The sequence below is a fragment of the Coregonus lavaretus genome, assembly GCF_964263955.1.
Source record: "Coregonus lavaretus genome assembly, chromosome: 9".
Taxonomy (NCBI): domain Eukaryota; kingdom Metazoa; phylum Chordata; class Actinopteri; order Salmoniformes; family Salmonidae; genus Coregonus; species Coregonus lavaretus.
The window spans coordinates 34523626-34533398 of NC_139996.1; the positions used below are offsets into that span (position 1 = coordinate 34523626).

Consider the following 9773-nt stretch of genomic DNA (forward strand, 5'->3'; position numbering starts at 1 on the left):
AACATGTCAGTAATCAGCATGCAGCATATCACTCTGGTAATAAAGACAATCATGTCAGCAGCTAGTGTGTAAAAGCAGAAAATACCTAAATTGTATTTCAATTTTAGATCACTTTATTAGGCCTTTCCGTGTGATGTGATTCTAAACTGTTTGCAAAGAGAATAATGTGAACCGCAAACTCTGCTGAAATGACTAATATTTTGTTGTGTATGGCGAGATGACACACAGTTTTCACACAGCAGATGTGTTGAATAGCATCCGTTCGATAGTCAACCACCAAGGAGAGGGGCAGAAACTTGGCCAGGAGAGAGGAAATAAGAATGCAACATACAGATCTCCCCCTTCCCCTCCTCCTTTCTTTGTATCTATCCTTTCTACTCCCTCACTCTTACATCTCAATTTATCTCTGTTAAAAGGTTACTAAATGTCAGATGGGGAGTTTTCGTCATCTTCAATGGTGGGAGGGAGTCAGCCTCTCCAGTAGGCACAGAATCTATTGACGACTTTGTCCACGACTCTGCCTCAAGGACACATCCATGGAAACTGAAGCTTTTGCAATCTGCACATACCATTTTGTAGGAGTTACTTCACACAGCACATGTGAAAGCAACTTTAGTCATGGGGTCACAGGCCTTCAACAGTATGAAACAAAGCATTACCGTTACTCATATGTTAAAAGTATATGATAATGTAGAGTGCTAAATTGGATAACACTTTATTAAAGCCACATGAATAATAGATCATAGCTTGTTATAAGCATTTATGAGCATTTATGTTTTATAATCAAATCCGAATATGTTATGTATTTTTATATGGCAATTTTTCTACACTAACAACAGCTGATGATAAGTCATGGACATGATAATAGTAGGACATTATAAGGGATCAAACATGAAATTCTCATTATACATTACAGCCATGTAATAAAGCATTATTGACTTAGGCATTAATATGTAAACGTTAGAAAAAAGTAGAACATTACTCCTAATGACCATCTGCCTGAAATCTATTAATTCATGATTATAATTGTAATAGGGCTGCGTGATAATGGAAGCATAGTGGGAAAAAAGAATAACATAGATTCCAAACAGGCAACTAAGCCACAACTGAATCCCTTCCTCCCCACCCACACACATTTTATCTCTCTGACTTCAAAGTAATTTTATAAAGACTACTTATTCAGTCATGATAAGTCATATGATTGCTCTCTGTTCTGTGTGCAGCTGCTCTTCTTCTATTTACCTCTATCCATATTTTATGACTTATAGATTTGCAGGCCTTTTTTTTTTTTTTTTTTAGCAATGACAGGTTTAGGCGCAGAGACAGTTTTACAGCTCCTAAAGAGCTCTAGGAGGAATTGCAGGACCATAAATGTAATATCCTAATAGTATATGTGTACAGCTCCATTCAAAATAGCCCCATTGCTCCAAATTACTGAACCACTCAGCCAGTACACACTCGCTCTCACTCTTTTCACGTATTTATACACGCATGCACGCACACAGAAGGACGTTTAAGGTCCAATGTATAGCGACGAGCTGAGATTTTAGCACCATGGACAGTGGCGCAGTCAGGACTGCGAGATCGGACACTCAGCACCACAGGACAGTGGACAGCAGACGTCAAAAAAATTATGACAACATTTAAATGAGAGAAGAGACCTACACACGAAGAAAGAACAGTAGATGGTTTGGTTGCATCTGTAAATCACACTTTTCTTTGGCAATGGCTGTGATAATATAAAGTCAGAGTTTGAGTCTAGAAGGTAATGTGAGAAAACTAGCACAATGTGTCACTTCCTGATATTGACTCAACGGTTAGAAGGAGTGTTTATGTGGTGAGTTTGTCACATATCAGTAGCATCTGTAAAACTATCTGTTGGAGAGCTAAAATAAGGTTCTGGTGCACAAATTTTAACACCATCTATTCATAAACGCAGCGTGTACGAAACTTATCAGGAGAGACAGTCCACAGCAACATCGATTCCCCAGATTTTCTAGCAGCTGACAGTGTTATGTTTGAACATTTTGTAAACCATTTTAATCCCTGTGGTTTGCCGCTTTATTTCCCCGAGGAAAGGCGCGCCGGGGGCACATTAAATTCTAGTGCAGAGGCTCACCAGAAAGCAATAACTGCTTGAGTTTGTCTTCCTTTGTTGATGCGTGTTATGCAACGCGTTTATTGTGATCCTGTTTGGTTTCCAATTAACATAGAGGAACTAGACTACACTTAGGCCTAAAATGTTAGTATAAATCTGGTAGGCGACATGAACAGGTGCAGAAGTAGTGAAAACGAAATGTTGTCTTTCTGAGCAGTAAAGGCCACGGCATGTCCGACATGGCCCATTGCGACCGAGGTGACACACTGCCAAGAGAGTCGTGAAGTGATGGGAATTCCTCCCAATGTCTATTCCTCCCAATGTTTCCTCTTTTTATTTGATCTCAGGAGAGTCTTCCATTTGTTCTGTAGCTCTGGCGGTCGTGATGGTGATGATAGGGGGCTGGGGATAAGTACAAATAAAATAAAAAAGCAATAGTTAATTGGAATTCAAAAGTGCGTGCGCAAGAGAATGGGTTAAAAACCACCGGCACCAGGGTCGGACCTGACACTCCATCACCATCACTCAGAGAAGAGTGTGTTACGTACAAAAAAGAAACGGTGATACACAACTATAACTGCTACATGGATGACAATAGGTTAATCGTGCCATAAGTGTACTTGGCACTGCGCCCTGAAACAGATTGCATCATTCCGACAACCTCCATTAGCTCAGTGTAGCTCAGTTGGTAGAGCATGGCGTTTGCAACACCAGGGTTGTGGGTTCGACTCCCACAGGGGGCCAGTATGAAAAAAAATTTATGCACTCACTAACTGTAAGTCGCTCTGGATAAGAGCGTCTGCTAAATGACTAAAATGTAAAATGTAATTATGCACATGAAACAGCGTGGTTTATCACTTAATCATAAAGTGTTACCTGGCGGTTCGATCTTCTATGTATGAGCCCTTATGCTCCACAGAGAACCGGGTAAATTAAAAAGCCAGTGAAACGAATACATTTCGAACAGAATCTAATTTTGATTTAGTTGATTATGCGAATTAAGAGTGCTTACCCATGTGGGACGTGACAGGCGATTAATAACTCGCTGTTTGTTGCGCGTAGTTTCCGTGGTTACGTCAACAGAACGATGCTTAATAAGCATTTAATCTACCAATGAGCCTGAGTAAAAGCCAGAAAAACAACCATCTACATAAATGCAACTATAGCTTACTGACTTAAAAGTAAACCCAGAAAACTGAACAATCATGGTCACGTTCAAAACAATATTTTCTGGGTTGCAGAAAGCGTGCGTAATTGTCTCCACCGGATACGCTCTCAAATAACCTCGGAACATTGACAAGAGTGGTGTCAAATCCGCTACCATCAGCTGTCGACTCACAATCCCTACAGCAGTAGGCAAATCAAATCCAGCGGGCGGTTAATTTAATTTCAGAACCGCTATAATAACTCCCCTCTTGCCCGAGCATCACAGTAAAAGTAAACATCCTTAATAGGGTCCCTCATATGGCAATTAAGATTAAATCTGTGGGGTCTCGCCACGTTCCCTTTTAATTGCAGCGCTTGCTCTCCGTCTCTCTTTTCACCACAGCATTTGAAGAATTACCACCGTTAACTTGGCTTCTAATTGCTTGTCACTGTACTCCAAATTTGAAGCCACTTCCTAGAAATAATCATGTTTACACTCGCACGGGGTGCCAACTAGAGTCTGTCTTTATTGAGCTTGTTTGAAGACTAATTTGGTGTAAAATTGGCTATGATAGAGCCGGGAGAGTGACTGCGCCTCCCCTCAGCGTACAGGGATTGTAAGAGAGGGAAAGTCTATAGATGTGCTCACTGAGCAATTTGGGGGACGAAGTTCTGGGGAAGACTGAAATGTATTTTGAACAACTGCTTGTCATATTCCCTCTGATCAATTTAATCGGTTGTGGATTTTAATGAAGGTTAAAAAAAAATCACGTTTATCTGCTAAATGAATAGCGGAATTATATAGTTAGCAGTGCATCATATTTTAGGCTATCCATTTTTCAAGTAGCCAATTTCTTTGTTCACTGCCTCTCGATTATATTCCACAATGTCTTTATCAAATGAATAGGATGAGGTGCAAACCATTCATGTGATAATTTCACACCACGAATCAAACATGAATCAAGAAAACAATTGTTTAAATCGGAAAACATTCGCACAACCCTGGCCTGTTTGGTCTGTATCTCAGCGCAGCCTACCAAGACAGCAATATAATATTTATACATATTGCAAGTGTGTATATTTTAGAAAATTATTACAAATGTTATTTCATTATGCCTACTAACTGAACATACTGCCACATTTCGTCGAGCTTAATTCTTCAGGGAGCTGGGACCAAAGTGCAACTCTCTAGAAAAAACATTCCTCGATAAAGAATTTACAATTACTCTATGCGATTCATATTCAATGCACATGGCCACTTAAGTAGACTCGACACTAAAATGAGCCTGACATTTTCCTTCCACTAACAGTGTTTTTATTTGTGTGTACAGCAACAGTGTGTTTTCGCCAATTAGGCACAATATGACATGGAACGTCAGGCTGTCTATTCATCGCTCAGCAATTATGAGTAGAGTTTAAAATAACCTACTGTACACTGTCGGAAGCCTGATCAGGGCGTTCTGGGGGTCACGTCTATGTGGATGCCGTGCTGGGTTTTACTTGGACTCATATCAATATCTTTGAATATGATCCACATTTTTTTATGTCGATATTGGAATATAGTTAATTCCCTTATAGACAAAGTAATAACGCACATTTGTTTTTAAACGTCTTTCCAACTCTAAATTGCTTGATATACTGTATAAGAAGTGCTGATATCGAAATATAAAAGCTAAAATTCACGTTGTCCTAAACTTAAGTCGTGTGCGTCCGTGCGTGCGCGTGGTGTGTGCAACTGTGCATTTGTGCGTACATGTGTGTGGTTTGATGGTCACCTACTGTATGTATCGCTCCTACCCGTCTATCGATCATTAGCTGGAGAGCGCATCCAGGACAGCTACCATATGGCCGTTCTATCCCTGTTGCTTTAGGGGCCCTGCTCTCCCGCCGTCGTTGTTCTAGGGCCGCGTTCGAACTTTGCCAGAGCGGAAGAGATGGATCGCATGAATCACTCCAGTCAACGGACCGGGCATGTGCCCAACCGACGCACCTGGTGTATGCGACAAAACAAATTACAGTGGCCTACCTTATCTCACGCAAAGGTTTTGAATTTATATTACGATAAATAATCATGAGCTCATCTCCTCAGACAGCACCTTGGGTACTCTATCATTGATCCTTTGCCCTCCTACTGTAACACACACACACACACACGAGTGAGCAGAAAAAATACACATAAATATAAGTATAAAATTCAGAACCTGCACAGCAGCTTCCCTAGATATGCTAACCTCCACTACATGCCTTACCAACAGCTCCACCACAAGCATCTCCCTAAAGTCTACAAATGTTGTTTACACCACCCAAACGTTGCTGCCACACTGTATTCCTGTGAGCCCCAACTGTTTCATGGCAGGTTAAACAGAAAAAGATAATGTCTCCCTTTCACTGAGCATCTCTCTCTCTCTCTCTCTCTCTGCTGTACTATACTGTGTGTGTTTCCGCGTGGCTGGGCCCTCAGCTCTTGTTAGTGTCACACCCTAAGATGTCTGGGCCAGCCAGCGGATACTAATGAGGGCCTCAGTGGGGCTGCATGGCGGCACCACTCTCTGCCCAGACTACTACCACCACACATGGCCCAGACTAGTACCACCAGACACGTCCCAGACTACACACAGCAAAGACTACTACCCCCACACACTGCCCAGACTACCAGATTAGTTTCACCACACACTGCCCAGACTACCAGATTAGTTTCACCACACACAGCCCAGACTACTACCACCACACACTGCCCAGACTACCAGATTAGTTTCACCACACACTGCCCAGACTACCAGAATAGTTTCACCACACATGGCCCAGACTACCAGATTAGTTTCACCACACACTGCCCAGACTACCAGAATAGTTTCACCACACATGGCCCAGACTACCACCACCACACACTGCCCAGACTACCAGATTAGTTTCACCACACACTGCCCAGACTACCAGAATAGTTTCACCACACATGGCCCAGACTACCACCACCACACACTGCCCAGACTACCAGATTAGTTTCACCACACACTGCCCAGACTACCAGATTAGTTTCACCACACACAGCCCAGACTACTACCACCACACACTGCCCAGACTACCAGATTAGTTTCACCACACATGGCCCAGACTACCAGATTAGTTTCACCACACACTGCCCAGACTACCAGAATAGTTTCACCACACATGACCCAGACTACCAGATTAGTTTCACCACACACTGCCCAGACTATCAGAATAGTTTCACCACACATGGCCCAGACTACCACCACCACACACTGCCCAGACTACCAGATTAGTTTCACCACACACTGCCCAGACTACCAGATTAGTTTCACCACACACTGCCCTGACTACTACCACCACACACTGCCCAGACTACCAGATTAGTTTCACCACACGCTGCCCAGACTACCAGATTAGTTTCACCACACACTGCCCAGACTATCAGATTAGTTTCACCACACACTGCCCAGACTACCAGATTAGTTTCACCACACACTGCCCTGACTACCAGATTAGTTTCACCACACACTGCCCAGACTACTACCACCACACACTGCCCAGACTACCAGATTAGTTTCACCACACACTGCCCAGACTACTGCCCACACACTACCAGATTAGTTTCACCACACACGGCCCAGACTACTACCACCACACACTGCCCAGACTACCAGATTAGTTTCACCACACGCTGCCCAGACTACCAGATTAGTTTCACCACACACTGCCCAGACTACCAGATTAGTTTCACCACACACGGCCCAGACTACCAGAATAGTTTCACCACACATGGCCCAGACTACTACCATCACACACGGCCCAGACTACCAGATTAGTTTCACCACACACTGCCCAGACTACCAGATTAGTTTCACCACACACGGCCCAGACTACCAGAATAGTTTCACCACACATGGCCCAGACTACTACCACCACACACTGCCCAGACTACCAGATTAGTTTCACCACACACTGCCCTGACTACCAGATTAGTTTCACCACACACAGCCCAGACTACTACCACCACACACTGCCCAGACTACCAGATTAGTTTCACCACACACGGCCCAGACTATCAGATTAGTTTCACCACACACGGCCCAGACTACTACCACTAGATATGGCTGCGTGCGTGTGCGTGGTGTGTGCAACTGTGCATTTGTGCGTACGTGTGTGGTTTGATGGTCACCTACTGTATGTATCGCTCCTACCCGTCTATCGATCATTAGCTGGAGAGCGCATCCAGGACAGCTACCATATGGCCGTTCTATCCCTGTTGCTTTAGGGGCCCTGCTCTCCCGCCATCGTTGTTCTAGGGCCGCGTTCGAACTTTGCCAGAGTGGAAGAGATGGATCGCATGAATCACTCCAGTCAACTGCACAGACTACCAGAATAGTTTCACCACACATGGATCACACTACCAGATTAGTTTCACCACACACGGCCCAGACTACCAGATTAGTTTCACCACACACGGCCCAGACTACCAGATTAGTTTCACCACACACGGCCCAGACTACCAGAATAGTTTCACCACACACGGCCCAGACTACCAGAATAGTTTCACCACACACGGCCCAGACTACCAGAATAGTTTCACCACACACGGCCCAGACTACCAGATTAGTTTCACCAGACACTGCCCAGACTACTACCACTAGATATGGCTGCCACTCTCCACTCTTTTTCTGCATTTTAGACGCTTCAGTGCCAGCACTGAAACTACATGCTACAGAATCAGAACATCCACTGAATTATTTATTTCAATTAATAACTAAGTTTCTAACACTATCTCTCATCTCTCAGTTCATCTTTCTCCACTAGCCTCCAGTGAACTCAGTGCATATGGCACATACAGTCAAACAGTACAAAAAAAGTACACATTCAGTCAGTCATGTACGAATAATATCCACTTCCCAAAGGTTATGCACCACTTCCCTCCTCTCAGCTCGCTCCATGGATAAAACAAATCATAGCTCCAAACACATATCACTCACTATTAAGCAAGACGTTTCTCTGTGAATAACAAAAGACCCTTGATATTAACAAGTCAGCTCAAATGCGCAAACTCTCACTCTACCCTAAATCTAGGATGAGAATCTTTCCTCACCCACTTTGCAACATGAAACAGACAAATGTTGACAATACACAGCACATACAGTAGGCCTATACGTACACATGTGAGACATGTAAAAGCAGAAGGACGAACCATGGGGTTTGTGTCATGGGGTTCGTAGGGTGTTTGGTTCAGGGCTGAGCTGAGCTGTCCTGCCATAGGCCCTGTCTGTCTGCCCGCCCATATGAAATGTGGAAAGTGTGGAGGACAGCAAGAAATCTGTGTACATTTCCATACATGGGCTTCACACTCACTGTCAGCTGTTTCCCTGACATTGAGAGGAGAGGATGAGGGAGGGCAGAGGGGTGAGATCAGGTAGGGTGCCATGCCAGCCTGGCTTTCTCCAAACCACCCTGCTTGCTAGGCTGTGACCCACTGCAGAAAATGACATTTAACTTCATCTCCCTCAATCAAATTATGTTTAGAGGACGTGGACCTTGGATTGACCGCGCAGTAAGAAAGGCCTTGTACGCACAAGCTAAATTCATAAATGAATAAGTGATAAACGGATTTAAAAAAGGTAACACCAAAAGGTTACCCATAAATACATAGATAAACAAGACTACATAATCACTAAGACATAAAAACACATCACAAGGTTAAAATTCCCTTCGCCGCTCTTTAAATGCTTATCTTGAGCAGAATGCGAGAGTGGAAAAAGAGGACGAAAAGAGAGGAAAAGAGAAAATGGGAGAAATGAACATAACATGATCTTTGTATAAGCAGCAGAGTTAGCTTATTATGCCAGCACTAATTTCCCCCCAGGAGCTCATTAAAGTCTTGAGAGTGAGCAGCAGTAAGAGAAGAGTGGAGGAAGCCCCCAATCACCAGACTGAATCTCTCTTTACAGTGGATCAGCGGCCAGGAAGACAGCACAATATCACTGGGAAAACACTGTCACACACACATGCAGAACAACGTTGGCTCTCGTACACATGAACACACACATGCAGTACATACTGTATACACACACGCACGCACGCACACACGCACACGCTACATCTTGATTATCACTTACTCCAACTTTTTGGAGTAAGTGATATGGAAGATGGGGTGATGGGTGGAGACGGTCTTAGATGTTATGCCAACTAGGTTTTAGCAAATGAATCGCAATGAGAGTCTCGGATTAGGTTTAAGAAAAATAAAAGTACCATTTCAATTTTATTGGATCAAAGAAAATAAAAAACTATAGATAAATTGATTGATAAATAAAAGGGAGGATTTATACAGTTAATAATCATAATAAAATTCCTTTATAGTTTTTCTGGTATAGTTTCAGTTTAGCCACATTTCGACCGAAACAAGAACAAGAAGCATCAGTAGTTAAGGGCAGCCTCATAATCCACTCACAATCACAAAATGTTAACATTGAAATACGGAAATACGATATTCAACCAGATTCTGTTAATCATAGATTATATCATA

General features: G+C 43.2%; 1 protein-coding gene across 1 annotated transcript in view; it reads right to left on the reverse strand.

Annotated features, from left to right (window-relative positions):
• Positions 1-9773, reverse strand: part of LOC311135333 (cerebellin-1-like) — a gene marked incomplete at both ends in the record, with an annotated part of 36244 nt that overhangs the window by 15157 nt on the left and 11314 nt on the right. The window lies entirely within an intron of this gene.